Consider the following 19,817-nt stretch of genomic DNA (forward strand, 5'->3'; position numbering starts at 1 on the left):
GTAATATGTACACAATTCAATTTTTTTTGAAAAGTTTAACTGTTTATTAAAGTTATAATTTTGTATACAATAATAATAAATGTCAAATAAGCATCAACTTTATTGATACTGTTATTATTAAAAAAGTTTAAATTTTGGAATAAATACATGATTGATTTTAATTTAAAGTGGTAAATTTGTATTTTCCGGAAGCCAACTAATGCTGTAGAGGTCGAATGAATGTACCTACATGAAATGCATTACATAATAATATAAAACATTTTCATTCTAAAAATAAGTTTTTTTTGAATTATGTAGTTTGAAAATATACAATAAATACCATGATATTTTGATAAAATTATCAATTCAAATTTAATTTAATTATCAGTTAAGTAGTAAAAATATATTAGTAATATGTATTATAATTATCTAATATTATAATTATCTAATATTATATCCTTAAGTATAATGGATTTAAATAGCACTAGACATATTCATCTTAGACATGTCTTATCATAAATCTATTTGTATGTAAATGTGTAATCTAAAAATACATAATATGTATATATTTAGTCGGGAAAATAATTAATAAATAACTAGATATAAGATTTCATCGTCGTCATTTTATATACATAATAATATGTTTAAATAATTACAAGATAAAAAGAACTTTTTATATACCACGTTTTTAAATTTTCTGTTGAATCATATAAATTTGACAATTCTATGTATTAATAAAAACTTTTCATTGTACTTGATAGAAATACTGAATAAATATAGAATACTGAAATGTCATTTTGACATTTCATATTGATTTCCATAGTAACGCACGTATATATTAATAATTTAGTTGCTAGGACCCTCTTAGCAACCAACAATAATAACTTTCCATACAAAACAGAATTAACTGAAAATGAATTCAATTCTGCTTAAAATGGCTAAAAGTATTAATAGAATGTATTGTCGTTGTGTTCTGATATATTCTAAAAGTTTCAAATGTCTAGATAGTCGGGAAGTTAGTTAAAAATCTTCAATCGTCCAATACAAATCTTGGACAAACAAGAATACGAGCTAATAAAAACGTGGTAAAATACATACAAACTATCTACGATACCACGACTGAGTAAATAATATTGTTTTTTTTGTTTTTATTTTTGAACGTGTTCATGTGACATGCGTACAGATCCAAAGGGTTAAGCGAATGGTTAACAGCCATTCATCATTAAAATCTGTTAATTTAACCTCCACCCTGTGAAGACCATATGCTCCGCAGTGGAACAAAAATTATATATTTTTTTTAACAATTATTGTTTACAGATTGATTTGAGACATTTACGACATAAATCTCCATTGAAGATAATTATAAATAATTTTATATATGAATACAATAACTCGAACGCGAATAATTCACAAAAGAAATGTTTCAAAAGTACAAGTAAATATTTTGATGAATGGAAAATGAAGACATTTTTAGTATGACAGTATTTTACATCACTTGAACATTGTTCGTATATTTTACCTGAGTGTGATTTATTGTGAAATGCTTATATTTAACGTTCTTTTTTTATTCTACAAGAATGCATATTTGCTGTGGTTAGTCCATAATCATTTTCTCACAACTTTGTTTATTTTGTTTCAGTGCGTCTAGAATACTGTATTTCATCAAAGAACCAGTTTTAAAAAAGTTAATATTATAAATTATAAGTACAATATATACTACCTAGCACAATTATTTAATTTTAGCTTTAACTTTTTTATTATTACGTTTATAAGTAAGTACTCTGAATATATATATTGAAAAAATATTTATACAATTACCATTTAAACTTTTTTATATATGGATAGTCAATCACATACTAGTTTGGATATTAGATACATTGAGAAACACTGTTCTAATGTATGTATCTAGCAGTACAGTCTACTTATAATATGTTGATTTTATTACAATAAACTGGTTATTCAGAAGAATTTGACCTAAAACGTTATATCACTTATTTATATATTGCATTTACCACTTATTAACCCTAACATAGATAGGTATATAAAAAGAAATTAAGTAATCACTAAGTAACTTCTGTTTTTTTAATATATTTGAATATTGTTTAATATATTACATATATCCGCTGAGATCCACTACTGTTAGTTTTATATACATTTCAATGATGAATATCTAATGAAATAAGACATTTAAATATACATAATAAATTAGATTTCGTCATGAATAATGGTGATTTTTTACTTATTCTCTCCATATTCGGAATTATTACATTGGCTACTCAAATGAAATTGTAAACACTGTAGTAAATATTTATCTGTATTTTGTTTTCAGAAGTATTACAGATATGAAAAAAAAACAATATTTTGATAAAGCTCTGATAACAGAATGGACGTAACCTACTTCTTTGTGATATTTATATTATTTTCTTCAAGCACACACAAAACCGAGACATGCACATAGTGAAATGAGTATGTATGTCAACATTGTAACTACACACTTTTCCTTATATATTAATCAGATACGATAGTTAGGTGAAAGTATATAAAATGATCCAAAATCAATTTTGAGTAAGAAATACTATGTTGTTTTATACATAATACTATATCGCAGGTGGATTTTCATAGATATAGTGTTTATTTAACTAAAAAGCGTAGACGAGAGTTTTTAAATAATTCAATGACATTTATTATATTGATATGTTTATGAAAGGATCATTTTCTACCTGGATGTACAAAAAACTCCATAATCGTTTTAACCCCACTATTTTAAGAATAAGCAGGATTATATACCATATTTGGCTCAATCAATGTTACAAATCAGTCAATATTTTTTCAATATTTACGAAGAGAGTCAATAAACTCAATCTTTCCTTATTGAATTTAGAACTATTCGTAATAAAATTTCACACGCCTGTTCATACGATTTGCCATAATTATTGTGTATCAAATTAAAATAAATCATTTTTTGACGTTTTGGTTTGGCGGGTTAATTATAACAGAAGTATTGTCATGGATCATCAATTTACTATGAGAAATCATTTTCTACAAACTTCCGTAATCATAATAATTAAGCTCGAATTCCATTTTCAAAAACAATTTATACCTAGTAAGTATTGTAAAAATTGCGACCCCCCTCCCGTACCTTCATAATTGGAGTCAGTGGAAGACAGAAGTGAAGACAGTAATATAATAATTAAAAGATAAAAAGAACTTTTTACATACAACGTTTTTAAAATTTCTATTCAACTATTATGCTCAATATGCTCAAACTTGTACTTGATATGAAGTAAATAAAAACAAACAAACAAACAAACATAGAATACTGAAAGGTCATTTTGATTTCTATAGTAACGCACGTATATATTAATAATTTAGTTGTTAGGACCACCCACTTAGCAACCAATAATAGTGTATTGGATTACGGATTTCTTCCGAAATAACTTTTCATACAAAACAGAATTAACTGAAAATGAATTCAATTCTACTTAAAGATGGCTAAAAGTAATAAAAGAATGCATTGGCATCGTGTTCTGATATATTCTAAAAGTTTCAAATCTCTAGCTAGTCGGGAAGTTGGAAGATTTGTACTGGATAAACAACCACCGGACAAACAAGAATACGAGCTAATAAAAACGTTGTAAAAACAGAAACAAACTACAATTTATGAAAATTTCGCGTCCTTGGAGCGAAAACGTAGCTTATTATTTTTGAGATATGCGCAATAAAAGATTTCGATATTATATTTGAGGCTTTTGGTATCGATGTAAAAATGTGTGTTGCTGTTTTCTTATAAGTATTATGAATTGGAACAAATACTATTAACTAACAACATGAACTCACCTTTAGCCGATAGACATGTAGTTATACTTTACAGTTATGTCAGGGTTAAAACGATCAATGATTCAATAAGCTACTGGGTGGCTAGACCAATAAATTTGTATGTGTCTGCCAATACAGTACACAAAATATAAATTGAAAACTTCCATTTGCGGCTCGATATCATCAAAACGTTTAATTTAAAAGACACATCAGTAGAATTATTATCCTAATTGTTTATTTATTAATAACCAAGTAAAACTTTACTTTACATAATATTCTATAGTTACTTACACATATTTTCATATTTAAAAGTTTTCAAGTCTTCCTTAAACTAAAAAAATATTGACAATATGCCTAAACGTATGGCTTTTAATGGTCGAAGAGTCTGCATAATTAATTCTTGTTAATTTGTGATCGCTGTATTTTTAATTTTCGCAAAAAAAACCTCTGTGGGAAGTAGGTCAGTACGTAGTTCGTTTAGTATGAAAAATTTATACTGGAGACAACATACCTACTTATGTTTCAATGACGATGCCTATTGGAAAATTGATAGATACTGAATATAATGTTCTTATCTGTTTAATATATTATTATATGTATCTACAATAATTAAATTAAATCAGTTAGTGCGAGAGATAATATTATGTAGAAAGAAAAATATATTTCTGATTCTAGCCAATCCTGACGCATTAACAGTAGGTGTGTAAAAGAAAATGTTTTTAATGATTCCTCCTTGAAAATTTCGAATGAAAAAAACGAATGCGGTGCGGAATTATTAGATGTGCCAATGGCATGCATAAATGGGAATTAAACCCTTCTTCTGTATGCGAGTTCACAGATATTCAAGCTTGTTGAGATCCACAAACTGTATGCACGTCCAGTTATCCCAGCGCCTAGTTGTACCGGCGTCTAATTATCCCGGGGTCCAATTATACCGGCGCCCAATGGTGCCGGCGGCCAGTTCGCAGCGCCAAATCGTCCCATTCCCCTTTCATACATGACTTTACACCATCCCTCAAGCTAGACGAAAATGCGCTCGCATGTTTTGAAGTTGTATCAGAATTTGTCTAATGATATTTCTATTTATTGATAACGTGGCTTAGTATTATTGCTCACTGTGGTTTTATATCAGTGAATATTTTTTTTAAATCTTATTGTCTATTTGTAACCTACTGCCATACGAGTGAATTAAATATACGGATAACTACTGTCCGACAACAAGTTCTCGTCGATAAGTCGCTGTAGTCGCATATGAAAAACTTCTCAGTGACGTACCTGTCATGGCGGCAACGCGTATTTAAATAATGTATCGGCTCCCTTTTTAGATGCGACTCCTTTCTTCTTCGCAATATAACAAAAGTTTACTAATAATAATTTGAATACCACTCCTGATCGTTTTAGACATATTTTTATTATAAAAAGCTTACGTAAATTTATAAATACCTACACCACGGAAGCGTAAAATGAAATGATATATTTAGGGGCGTTCCTCATTTGAAAACGGAAGTGCGATTAACTAAACAGGAGGGGCTTGTTTGTTCACAGTTTTAACACGTAGACAAGAAGTTATTTTTTTGGGGTACTTACATAATTAATAGTGCACTCATCTTCGAAATCGTACCTGTTATCTAACCTGAACTCTGTGGAAACCTAGGCTGATAATATAGGTCACAGGTACACATCTCACCTGCGCAAAATTTGTCTCATCTTAATTTATAATAGTTAATGCATGCGGCGACCTTCTGAAATGATGAAAATCTGTGAGAATGAATCGCACATTGGAATGCTAGCACAAAAACATTGTATTTAATATTCTTAGCGAAGTGTCATCACGACACGTCCTAACAATACGTGATAGTCGACCGAGTGGAGAAATTTATATTTAATACGCACTCTGGTTGACTGGCTAATTTCATTAGCAGGTGTCACTGGCGAATGATTGCACTGAACGGGTGTAGACGCAAAGAGCTGTACATGGGTCCGGACCGCCCCCAAGACACGATAGATACATTGAATAGTTAAGTACTTTCACGAAATAATACGTCATAACAATGCACACTAATCATCGTTCGGCAATGAGGTTATAATTTTAATTGATTTTAGTTTTGTACTTTTTCATTTGAGTATTTTTTTGCGACCCGGGTTTGGTATTTTGACATCTTCAGGCATAATGCGCACTCAACAATGGCAAATACACACTGACGAATGAAATTGTACAAAACTCAAATCAATTAGAATTTAAATTCAAATTCCATCAAATATTCTCGGTAGATATTATTATTTTTTCAATATACTATTAGATTTTTTTAAGGGGGCTTGTTAATATTCAAAAATATTAGAGATAAATTAAAATCAATTTGCCGTTTGTTATAATATTACAGAAGTAAGTCACTGGGTTATTTGGAATACAATAGAGCTTTTGTGAGTACAGGATTAGGAAGAGAAATAATAGAAAACAGCAATAGATTTGGTATTTAGAGCTATTAATTGGAGAGAGATTTCGATAACTTTTTTGTCTGTTTGCATGTATCACAATAAAATAATATAATATTTGCCTGCAAGTAATGTTATCGCCCAAACAATGTTTCTAAATACGCGCCTGCATTAAACACAGGTGATTTCATAAGTATTATGTGTTATAATTTAATATCAATGATAACAAAATATATGTGCTAAAAACAGCACATAACTATTACCTAGATTAATCCATGCGAGTAAAAACGATAAGAAGCGAAGCACAGTAAAAGACTTAAACAATGATTGTTTTACACAATTATTTTTCTAATACCATGGATCTTATAGATTTCACAGTACAGTTTATTAATTTTATGCATTTTTTATAATTTTTTGAGATAGTTGGTTGTAATATTCAAACATTTCAGAATATAATGATAAGGAAGATAAACAATTTAAAAATCAAACTTTATTCAGGGACGCAGATATATATTATATAAATTAGAGAATATACATAATTTGAAAACATATCATGCATATACAAGGTAGAAAAAAAACATTTTGTAGAAAAAAATACGACAATCGACGGGACTTGAACCAGTATCTGCTGGATTCGCACCACTATGCTTTTTCAATTAAGGTAAGGGCATCTTATTTAATTATACAACGATTTTGACTAGTAATCGTTACATGAAATGCTTATCGAATTGCGTTTTCAAATTATACATTTTCAATATATTATAGAATGTTACATTTTCAGATCATATGTCTTATTCGTTGAATAACAAATATACTTATAGGTTTTTAATTTATTGATATAAATGTTTTACATTTAAAATGCAAGTTTTGGTATTGTTTGAATATAAAAAAATGATAAACAAACTTACTTCTATTAGTAATAGGTACGCTACTGACGAGGATTTGGCCACTTGTATGATTATTGCATCAATGTCGACTAAGTATATCAAGCTATAGGATTTATATTATTTGTTTTTAATTTATCAAATATATAGTTTTTTTTTGTATCTACGTGACGCTATTCCAACATACTATTTAACTCCAAAATCATGCAAAATTGTGATAAAAGTGCTATTATGTATTCTATCCGCTTAGTATGAAACGTCAAAAATAACATTTTAAATGACGCTACCGCCAGACGCGTTAATTAGACAACTCCTCGAGTAGTATAGTTATTTTATTGTGATTTTCGATGTTTCGATTTTTGATCAACCCTCCCGAATAATACACAATCCACGTACTAGTTTGAACGAAGGGCGAAACACGGTTGCTAACTCAATGACTTTTAGATACATACATATAAATTCTATATATTAAACATTACTTTTAACACTATAACAGTTTATCAGCGCCAATAACGGTAATTCATTAGTATAAATGAAACCATCACTTAAACACCCGAGGCTTTGAGAAAATCCCCTATAAATAATATTATTGTGACCTCACTGGGGATCGAACCCGAAGCACCCAGATGAGAAGCCACTGGTCTTAGAGAACTGAGTGCAAAATAACCATAGATAACTGTTTTACACACATAATGCATTCGTAACACATTGGTGTTATCTTGTGTGTTATGGAGTAACGTAGTTGGAATAGATCTGCAAGTGTGATATGAAGGTGTTGTCATATACTACACTAGCGTTCTCATTTTAAAGACGCGGAATACATTGGAAATAAGTATATAAAAAAGTTGACAGTTTAAATATAATATAGGCATATGTGTATGTAAAGTACAAATTAAGTTAATACGAAGTTGATGAAAATATAGAAGGGGGAACATCAATCCAATTTGATACAGATAACATAATTAATTTATAACCCAGTCAAAATATGAATACCTATATTATATTTGAATTTGATTGCATACGTCTTGCTAAAATGGCCGATATTGAATATGTACACTGTGTAGTGTCACCAAGAATCCCTGTCACCCGCAAATCTTCTCAACGAGAGAGAAAAGATAATATGCTTTGAATAAAAGTATAATATTATATTTTGCGAGCGAGAAATTACCAATGTCACGGCTGTAAAAAAGATACGCGATTACAATTAATTATCTCGTCATGTTTTGTTTTTATTATGAAGTAGTACTCGATAGTAGCAATGGGGAGTCGTAACGCAATGTGCGGATAAGAATGGAGATCAGGCGCAACGGCGAGCTGGGGGGACATCTCGTCTTCCGCAGCGAGTCGCACGCGTTTGACGTAATATGTTACACAGCATGTGAGCATGCCCTACGACATATCATAGTAAATGCAGTACGTATCGTGTGGTTACCAGTGGTGACTGCGGCAGTTGGTTTTGTAAGAGTGTAGTTTTCGCAACGCAAAATTTCAGTTACCCACCATATTTTTTTCCATAATAATACGACGAATTTTATACTTATTTCATTTAAAATGGGTTACTCTCTGCACCTACATAATATTATGAGGCTAGAATTCTGGCGACCGGCATTTGAGAAGAACTGGTTTACGTCACAGAATAAGTTTTATTCAAAAATTTAAAAAAAAATCGGTGTGAGTACTACGCGCGTTAGAAGTTAATCTCTTTGGCGTAACAGAACTTCTAATAAACTAGATTCTTCGACTAGCTCTTAATTATCTTGTTAAATTACACACTCAAAAAAAGGACCGCTTCTTGGAACGCCGATGGTTTATTTCTATACACTTTAACTTATATTACTAAATTATATAATTATTTATCGTTGTTTTTATTTTTTAAGGTAGCAACTGCCACTATGACGTTTAATAGTTTGTTTACGTAAGGAAGTGCAAATGGCCGACAATAATAAATTTGTCGCCTAGCAACGGAACAATTCTAAATTAACGAACAATCGTTGGTTCGAATCCAATCGAGTGTATTTTTTTGTGTGAAAAAATAAATTATCTGTTACATGTTACACGCCAAAAATACACTCTGATCTGATTTTCCAAACGCGTTTAAAGACGTATAACTTCAAAAAAGATTTTACAATCTATATGTCGATATTATCGAGGTTATCACGAAGAGACGCTTTACGTGGTTGGAACACGTGTTACGGATGTCGCCAAAGTTTGCGACACTTCGTACCCTTGTGGCACAGCCTCAAGGTTTCCATCGCCGTGGCCGGCCCTCCCTCACCCTGCACCGGTGCTACAACAGCGACCTACGTGCTGCAGGTCTGACATGGATGGAGACGTAAGAGTTGGCGATGGACCGAGGGAAGTGGCGCGAACTTGTGCTTGCCCTATGCTCCAATGCTGGGTCGTGACAGGGTGGAAGAAGAAGAAGAATATGTTAATATTATTGTGTGGTCCATATAACGTATTTCATAATATGACATACGTAGTTTAAAATATCATATATTTTTTGCATAAATAACTGGCAATCCTTATTTGTATAAGTAGGGTCCTATTTTTTGACGTGTTTGTAAGTACAAGCAGTTTATGAATCATCATAATATATTCAATAGTTAATTATTCGTTTAAATAATCAATGTTTCACGTATAAAAGAAAGTGATGAAAATTTTGGTCGAATTACATTAACCAGCGGTGCCAAAAGGGTCAATATAACGACCCCGACCTTTATTTTTCTTTCGTTAATTAAGTCACACCAGTTGCACCATCAAAACAACAAATCGAGAATTCAAAATAGACTTGGCTACGGTTAAATCTGAACAGAACATGTTATTATAATGCATGTAGGTGTGTATAGATTATTTTGTGCATTTGCTAATTAAACGCATAACAAATGTAACACATAATACGTAAAAAGTAAATAATAAACAAAATTAAAATTGTATATAAAACACAAGACAGTTCAATTATGTAGTTAATTAATGTAATATAAAGCATGAAATAGTCAAAAGGGCTATCTTGAATTCCAAAAACTGTGGAATGAATTAATATATGGAATGTATCAACATTATTTAAATTTAAAAATCAATTCAATTACCTCGAATTATCCCAGTCGATATGATTAATTATTAGATATTAATTTAATTATATAAGTATGTTTATATGAAGAAGTGTCTAAATTGTGTACAATGATTAAGTCCACAAATAAATAATTTGAGAAAAAGAATAGTACTTAATGGATTTTTTTAAATTTTTGTTTTTAAGTTATATGAAATGAAAAAAAATATGATATCGTCATCCATGTTATAATATTATTACTGGGTATTAATAATTAATGTATAGGTAAATAACAAAATTCGTAATATTTTTCAAAATGTATTAACTTGGTTTAAAAGAATCTCAGTCTAGCTTTGAGCCATAGATGAGATATTTCCTTATATTATAACGAAGAGGGATTTCGAGATAATTGTTCAAACCTCATTTTAGTGAGTGCATTCACCGGTTCAGGTTTTAGTGTTAACACGTTTAGCGTCAACGGCCGTTATATCAATAATTTGACTTACTCCCAATAGTAAAGATACGTACAGAATATTACCGCAGACCATGACATTTTGAAGTCATAGAACTCGTGCAGGTGCGATGGTTTGCTTCCTCTAAAAGTTTATTTAAGAGGAATTGTGTAATAGGTATAATAACAATTAGCCTTGTCGCTACGCATAAAAATATTTTAACCTTGTTTATTTTACTGGACAATATATCCATTTGGGAAATATTATTTTATATATAAGGACACGTGTCACGATGCAACCTCCATATTTTGTTATTATAGTAAAGGCCGAAACAAAAATATTAATATACCCAATCGTATATGTGTTTTATTAATTTTACACTTGTTTGGTTACTTCAGAGTTAATAATAATATTATAAAAAATAACTTATCAAAACTTATTATCGTGCTAAAACTCCTTTTGATTATATACGCATATAATATAAAGCTATCACTGTGTATGAATCGTTGCCTGCGAAGAGTATAGACTAATAAATAAAACCCTTATCTAATTATTTGTGATACAGGACTCGTTAGGTAGTAATTAAAACAGTTCTAGAAGTGTGTTATATACTCTACATTGGCAGTACTGAATACATGGTTTTTAAACAAAAATATACTACTGTAGACGATTTTCTTTGTGATTTTACGAAATGTAATTTATTAGATAAACAAATTAGTTTATACTTAGGCGTATTTATTACTGTGCAATTCTGGTAATTAAGCATCCGACAAGAACATCAGACTTGCTACATGAAAGTGTAGTGTGAAATTACTTAAGCCTCAATGACATTGAGCTACTTTACAAGCTGCTTGTTGGCCAATTTAAAAGCGGGCATGTCAGCTAGTGCGATTGTGATGATGACACACAAAACTTTCCACTCGCTCAGAAGCCAACAAGCTAGCGAGTTGAAACCGTCATTTTGGTACTATTTTGACAGGACGTATTGAGTAGTTAGTTTTTATACCGGGAGGTCGTTACTATCGCTATACTGCGCAGACGCAGTAGGCCCGCCCACACGCCAGCGTAAAGCGTGTAAAGTTGACCGGCCTTCAACTTTTTCTGGTAGATTGTTTACAATCTGCTTGTTCGATGACGACACTGGGCGAGTTTACAAGCAGATTGTAAATTCGCCAACAAGCAGCTTGTAAAGTAGCTCAATGTCATTGAGGCTTTACAGATAAATTAAATATCAGTTTTACTTTCATTCATAAATACTTTTTTCAACATTTTTTGTGTTCTAGAACGTTTGCTGCTACATATATGCATGATTTCCCTAAACTTTTTGATGATATTGACGCCACCAGATTTAAGAAACCCGAGAACAGAAAGTATCTATTGGGCGGAGAATTGCTTCATTTTAAAGGAATCCAAAGAATGATGTTGTACCGTAAAACCACTGCTATTATGTCTAGAAATACCCACTTACGAAACATTGCGACGATAATTGAAAAAGGAAAGCGAAATACCAAGAAGAAAGAATAAATTGAGGAGTCCGCTTGATACAAATGAAAGTCCTACCCAAATTCAAAATTAGAACCTCTAGATTCTATGTATTGTTTATTTTGAAGAAAAAGAAATTTTATATTAACTGAAAACGTAATATATGGCTCGGCAATCGATACATATTATTAAGTAACTACATATGTTATAAAAATATATTATAATTAGCTGACTATGCAGAATCTAGATATGATATATTGAAATATAATATAATATTTACTAATTATGATGTAAATTTGAATAATATTTCCTATCACAAGTCTATGACACTTGTTGTTTTATTTACTACTGCGGGGGATGTTTATATTAACCTTCGACACATGACTTAGTGATCTATAAGTGCATTAAGCACGTTTGTTATTATTTTGATGTATGCTTAATTTGATTTTAATATATGAAAATGAAGTGGGAAATGCAAACGATGAATTGAACAATAAAATTCGTCCAGAACGCAACAATTTTGGTGTTATTACATAATTTTCAAAATAATCCGACTAACACAGTTAGAATATATTTGAACTATACCTATAATGTGTACTACAGTTTCCAATAGCTAAAAATATAGATTCATGATTATTTAACTGATTTGTAAACTTGCATCGTTTAATATATATTTATAATTCTATAAATATATATCGCAGACCAATTATAATTAATTCGTCCAGTAATTACGGTATTGCAAGAGAGAATTAAATATTTGTCTACTTAGTTATCTAACCTATCCCTTTACGCTTTTGATGAGTGCTTTCACTTTACTGTATTTAAAAGTAAAACTATAATTATACGTACTAGGTATCTACGATCGATCGACGCTTAGTATGTACCTAGTGCATTTCTGTATGTATTTCACATCGTAGGTACTAATATCGTGTATTCGTGCTGAGCAATCAGCTGGCAACACGAGACGTCGACACGTAGGCATATACCTATGTACAGTGACTAGTTTTAAATAATATACTTAATGGAAATCAAGGGACTTCTTTTAATACATGTTATGTCAAGTCAAACAAGAAGTGATAAAGAAATAACTTAGATTATTACAACTACAGATTAACTACAAAATCTATGCTTAAATATCGGAAGTTTTATTTAATTAAAGTTAACTAACGTATATACTATATAGATTGATAATATCTCATAGGTAAGTTTTTAATTAAAAATTTTCTGCAAATTCATTAGGTTACCTACTCAGCTAATATTATTTATTTTCGGCTATATTAAATAAACAAATACACCGAAAATCTTTAAATTCACAAATACCCATTCTACTGAGAATTAGAGCATTTCCACGAAATCTACTCTCAAAAAGCGGCGGTTTTAGGTATGTGACGGTCTATAGTGCTGACAGGTTTGGAGGTACCCAATTTTTCCAGTATGATAAACACCATTATAATACAACAATACTTCTAATGTAATGATTTTTTATGTTTCGATTATTATATATATATTACCATATCGTCTGTTTTGTGGAAAACCGTCACTGTTATCAAAAGTTGTAATATTTATATTCGTTCCTTTATTTGCTACCCTAAGCAACGCATTACCTGCTTACCCCACGGGAAGTCACTGGGAAATGATACCACGGGAGCCTGAGAGCCCGTTATTTGAAATGAAAACGGAATCGGTACAAGAGACCATTTGAAAATATTAGTGTTCTGGAGAATTGTTTGTTTGTCTGTTTGTTTTAATCTTGTATTATAAATTTCATTATTTTTTGTCATTAGATATTCTTAAACATATTAGTTTATATTATATTATTGTATATTCCGATGTAATGATAACAGATCGTGGCATATATGTGCTCAAAGTTCAAATATCAACTTTTTGAGTTTTTAAATTAAAATAAAATACAATAAGTATGTATACATATAACTAGGTGGGTAGCTATATTTAAGTATATAATATATTTTTACAGAACGGAAATAAAATCTCATTCGATTTTCCACTGGAAATAAATCCGGAAGAGAACCCATAAAAACGAGAGTTCTAACAATATTAAAGAATCTTTAAATAGTATGGGTCTAATGAAAGAATTAATATAATTGTTGTTTTTATTAAATAAAAACAACAATACAATGCAGTTCCACCATGAATTGACAGTTAACAAAATAAAAGAAATTAATATAATCATAAAATACCTGTCGCCATTCGATACAACCAACTCAAAACTGTTTGTTGTTAATAAGAATTATATTCATCATAGTTACTCTATAAAACGTCTGATTATTTTCATATAATATGAAATACTTAGTAGAGGTTTTCCGTTAAATGTTATGATATAAGATTATAGTAATTAATTAATGACGCGTTTACTAATTATTATCAAAAATTCTTGCGTCGTAGCTATCTGACATAGATACTGAAATTATGTCACAAAGATATGACAATTGGCATAATTGCCCATTAATTTTCTACAACTGTATAATGGACAAACCGATCGAATAAGTTATAACGCACTCAATGTGGCATTATCCATGTGTCCAACATTAGCAAAGGGCCCATCAAGATGCAAACTTGTGATCTAAGATACATCGATATTAGATATCTGAGGGTAGATTTGCTCAGTTATTACAAATTAAATGATAAGTTAATAAACCTGCACCCATTTCAGGATGTTTACAAGACATTGTTTAGAAAAACAAAAAGACGAGAAAGAGTAAAACACGAATTTACAATACGTGCCGAAGATCTATTACGACATATTGTGATCGAGGCCAGAGCAGATACCGTCAATACCATATGTATGTTGCGTTATCTGTAAATGAGGACATTCATATGCATTGCAAGAAAACCATCAGAGATCATGTGAAAAATAAACAAGTCAGAATGTTAATATGTGGTTAGATGGGGTAGAAAAAATTAAGTTCTGGAATGGATACGTAGAAAGAATAGAAGAGATCAGGGATCCTAAGGACCGACTGACCAGAATATGGAAAGATAGATGGGGATCAACTATGCAAAAATATAATTTAAATAGTTCTGCATCATAACACTGCTATAATATGTATATATATATATAAGTATATAGTAATAATCTCGTGGTGCAGTGTGTAAGGCGCTAGCCTTTCATCCGTGAGCTCCGGATTCGATCCCGATGAGGGCACAATATATTTATGCGATTTTATCAAAGCTAGCGTGTTTGTGATTGTTTCACTTGTATTATTAAATACACTACTATTAAACTACACTACTGACATTGGGCCTCTAGGCCTGTTGTAGTGTTATGAGTAAAAAGGAAAATGGTCCTTAAATGTATTGGACTTATTTCTCGTCTTCAATTTTAAAAGCTATCGATAAAAAGTATAATATATATTTTATGTATATTTAAAACTTGACAACTTGTATATATCTTTATTGGTGACCCATCGTTTGTTTTCGGCACTCTCTGGATTATATTGTAATTTACTGAAAATTCCAGTCCGTGCTATAAATACTTAAAATCGTTGTAATTTTACAAGAAATGAAAATATAAATAATATTGAATTCTACAGGTATTAAAAAAAAAGGTTTTGTCGATAGCTATTTCGGTTGTAACTTTTGATTGTTGATGTTAATTTATATAATTATAATATATAATATACTTATATATCTATACGATTATTCTTGGATTGGTATTACAAGAACTAGTGTGTACATGTAAATAATAGATAAATTAAAAACATGTGTTTATTTAGTCTAAATTTTTTAATGAAACCACATGCATTAGTAGAATTGTACCTAAATGTAGAGGTAGGTAGCTACAAACAATATTTATATTTTCACCTGACAGGAAATCTTGATATAACAGTATCAAACAATTAATAAAATATCGAGGGACATTGTGGTAAAAAATGGTTATCTATTTTTTGTGTAAGATTGTTTAGAGTTTATATTATCTAATTATTTGTTGACATTTATTTAGTGAAATATATATATATGATTTTTCTCCCGTAAAGTTACACATTGAGACTGACGCCCTTTTGTATTAATACTATCGTTAATATAAAAGAAGCGTAGTATAATTATTTTACTATCTCGGTAACCCCTGACATACAAGATTCCAATACATTATGTTTTTCACTAAAACTCGCGTTTCTACGCAATGTTTTGATTGTTTGTTAGCCGCCTGTTGTTTGTTGCTAAGGAGGAGAAAAGTATAATTTAATTAAATTTTAAAAACTCGCCTAGCCAGTTTTTCTAAATACTTAAATAATTTTTAATACTGGACGCAAACACGTCACTAGCTTACTTTTAATTGGTTACTGGAAATTATGCATCGTTCCAAACAAACCTAGGAAAGCTTTCTGGTTTTATTGTTATTGTGATATAAGCAATCAATAAGCTTTAAAAAAATTAATAAGTGCCCATTATTACCGCGTAACTAAGATTCATAACTGATAACAAAAAGCTCTTCGCTTATTCTGTATAGAAAATAATTACAAGATAAAAAGAACTTTTTATATACAACGTTTTTAAATTTTCTGTTGAATTATTAAGCTCAATATGCTCAAACTTGAACTTGATATGAAGTAAATAAAAAACAAACAAACAAACAAAAATATAGAATACTGAAAAACATAATTTTGACATTTCATTTTGATTTCCATAGTAACGCACGTATATATTAATAATTTAGTTGCTAGGACCACTGCCTTAGCAACCAATAATAGTCTTTTACTTTTTACGGATTTTTCTCAAAAAACTTTTCATACAAAACAGAATTAACTGAAAATGAATTCAATTCTGCTTAAAGATGACTAAAAGTATAAAAAGAATGCATTGGCATTGTGTTTTTATATATTCTAAAAGTTTCAAATGTCTAGCTAGTCGGGAAGTTAGTTAAAAATTGATTGCAAGATTTGTACTGGACAAACAACTACCGGACAAACAAGAATACAAGCTAATAAAAACGTTGTTAAATACAGTAAAACAAGAGAATGCCTTATTTTATTTATTTTTTGGCTGTCAGTGCCCAGTACTATATCGGTGTCTACATGTATATAAATTTATCTACAGTCAAAACTATATAAATGCGCATAAGCTTTTTTTAAGTAATATTTAAAATAATATAAAAAAAGAATATTTTATAAAACGTCTAAATATTTTTATCATTCATAATAATATTATGTATGTGCATATTATAATAAAAGACAATTTAATAATATAGCTCTACAAATGTTTAAAATAAATGATAAACTGTTTTTTTACTGACGTAGTAAACAAGACGAGTTTTATCGTATTAACCAAATACTTATTACTAAAACAATACATCATTTTGAAAAACCCATGAAAATAAGGTTTGACCGAGAGGAATTCGAAGTTATATCATTCACTTTCCGGTGTTCTGTCTATTAATCCATATATAATCCATACGAATTATTTTTATTAACTACTTTTATCTGGGGTACTTAATACTCAACCAATCATTGGCCACATAATTAATTAAAATAAATTAAATTATTAACATAATTTTGACCGACGTCCGACGTTAGCCAAATTTAAATATTGAGGTTCTGGTAAGTACTTGCGACAAATGTTTTTTTAATGAATAATTTAAAAAAGGTTATGATAAAGTAGTTCTTATATTAACAGATGTTTTACGATGACTACTTGTTACCTATTCGCACAACACGCTGCTTTATTTGATTACTATTCTACAATTCCAGTTGTTTGCCCTTGATTGTGTTTATTTTTTAGACGAAATGGGACCCTGACCATCAGAGATAAAATATAAATTTCAATGAACTACTATTTCTTATCAAATTTATTATTTAATTATCTTGTCAATCAGTGATTTTTACTGATATTTAATTCACTTTGTTTTTATGACAGAAGGTATCTTTAAAAACAAATAGAAAAATACACGATATGAAGATGTAATTAATAATATAATATGGCAGATAAATATCAAGTACCTAATGATAATTCGGTGACCTATGAAAAATTAATATGTAGATGTCCATCACACGTTTTGAGGTGACCAACTTAATGCAACTGGAGAGAGAGAGAGTAAATAAAATTACCATTCGCCGTATTGCTCCATAATAAATAATTTATCTGTTTTATTAGACATCCTTACGGAATATATAAATATAATATTTTCTATAAGAATCCCTTTATTCAAAGATAATATATTATAATGATCCTTTTTATCAATTATATTATTGATAATTATGATTTTATAAATTAAAAATATTTTTTACCAATTAATAACGTGGGTTCTAACTTGAGAATTTACAATAATTTACCAGCGAAACTGGTCCTGTTAACAATAATTATTTAATTTAAACTGTGAAAGGAATTTTTCAGCATATTATTTAGTATGACCTTGAATTATTTAAATTAAAGCCACGATTTAGTGACAAAAACAAAATATATAATATATAAGCACATAGTGATAGCATATTTATAATTTCAGTCTAAATGGACGAAACCGGTTCTGATCGATATCAAAATGGTGTGGATTGTGTATTATATATTTTGTTTTAGTTAATTTAATAATAATTCGCACTAAGTACAGCTTTCTTTTTGTGATTAATATAATAATTAATGTAATGTAGAAAAGGTTTATATTTCCATAAAATATCTTCCAGTATTAAACAATGTTGCAAGTATTTAAATTTACAACAAGAATAAAATGTATAGATACAATCTGCAGAGAGGAATCTATGATTACAAAATATGTATCAATGAGAGTTAGGTACCTAATTATCATGTATATTATATATATGTATTTAAGGGGTATCTTATACTATCATAAGAAAGAATAAGATATTTGACTATATTAAAAAATATATTAATGTTTTATACATAGAGACTAATAAAAATTGTATGTAGTATTGTCGACGATATAATATGTCGATTCTCTCTCGTAGCTTAATTGCAAAGTTGCTAATATAACATGGAAGCTCCTGAGTTTTGCGATATAATATTAACATTTCACTGCCCTTAACTTTAATATGACGGAGAATACACTAATTTTATACGCGCGAAACGATTAAAGCCTAATGTTTTCGTTTTAATGAATGAATAAAATATTTATTAATTAATATTTTTCTTACCTTTAGTTAGCTTTCACACTCTGAAACTCCAATCACAACACAATTTAATTTTGAAAACAGTTATACAACAAAACATTTAAAACATTTTGCAAGAAGAAGCTGTTTTTTATTTTAAATCGTTAGTTTCTACACATTTAAATATTACGCAAAAAAATGTAAACAATCTGTTGATATTATGATATAAAATCAAAAATTATATTGAGCTACTACTTAAATATTGTTATTAATAATAACGCTATCAATTAATTTATTTATTATTTAGATCACAAATTGTGACGCACTTTTAATATATTATTATTAATATTTAAATAATTGATTAAATTCAAGTTATTTAATTAAGTTTTTAATTTATTATTTGTTAATTGATTGAATTTTTAATAAATATATTTTAAAAAGATGCCAGTTAATGTTTAATCAATACTATTGATGTATTAACGTAGTTTGTCTGTAGTTTAGTAATATTTATAAGTATTATACTATTTGTTTAGTTAGTTTATTTATTATTTAATATTGTTAGTACATTGCAAAAGTTTGAATGCAATGTAGAAAGCGTCCTCACACGACAGGCGCCTCTTGTTAACTGCCCGCCAAGTGATTTCGATAGAAGAGGCAGGTTTCTACT

The 19,817-nt window shown here is 29.5% G+C and overlaps 1 protein-coding gene across 1 annotated transcript in view; it reads right to left on the reverse strand.

Annotated features, from left to right (window-relative positions):
- The window catches only part of LOC147067527 (trehalose transporter 1-like protein), a 37,589-nt gene extending 18,254 nt beyond the window's left edge, over window positions 1–19,335 (reverse strand). Inside the window, exon 1 of the mRNA XM_085954532.1 lies at window positions 19,196–19,335. The gene's annotated coding sequence lies outside the window, so the exon portion shown is untranslated. The remainder of the gene's footprint in view (window positions 1–19,195) is intronic.
- Between the last annotated feature and the right edge of the window lie 482 nt (window positions 19,336–19,817).

The sequence above is a fragment of the Rhyacophila brunnea genome, unplaced genomic scaffold (assembly GCF_057557595.1).
Source record: "Rhyacophila brunnea isolate RB1 unplaced genomic scaffold, BYU_Rbru_1.0 scaffold_4, whole genome shotgun sequence".
NCBI classification, from domain to species: Eukaryota; Metazoa; Arthropoda; class Insecta; order Trichoptera; family Rhyacophilidae; genus Rhyacophila; species Rhyacophila brunnea.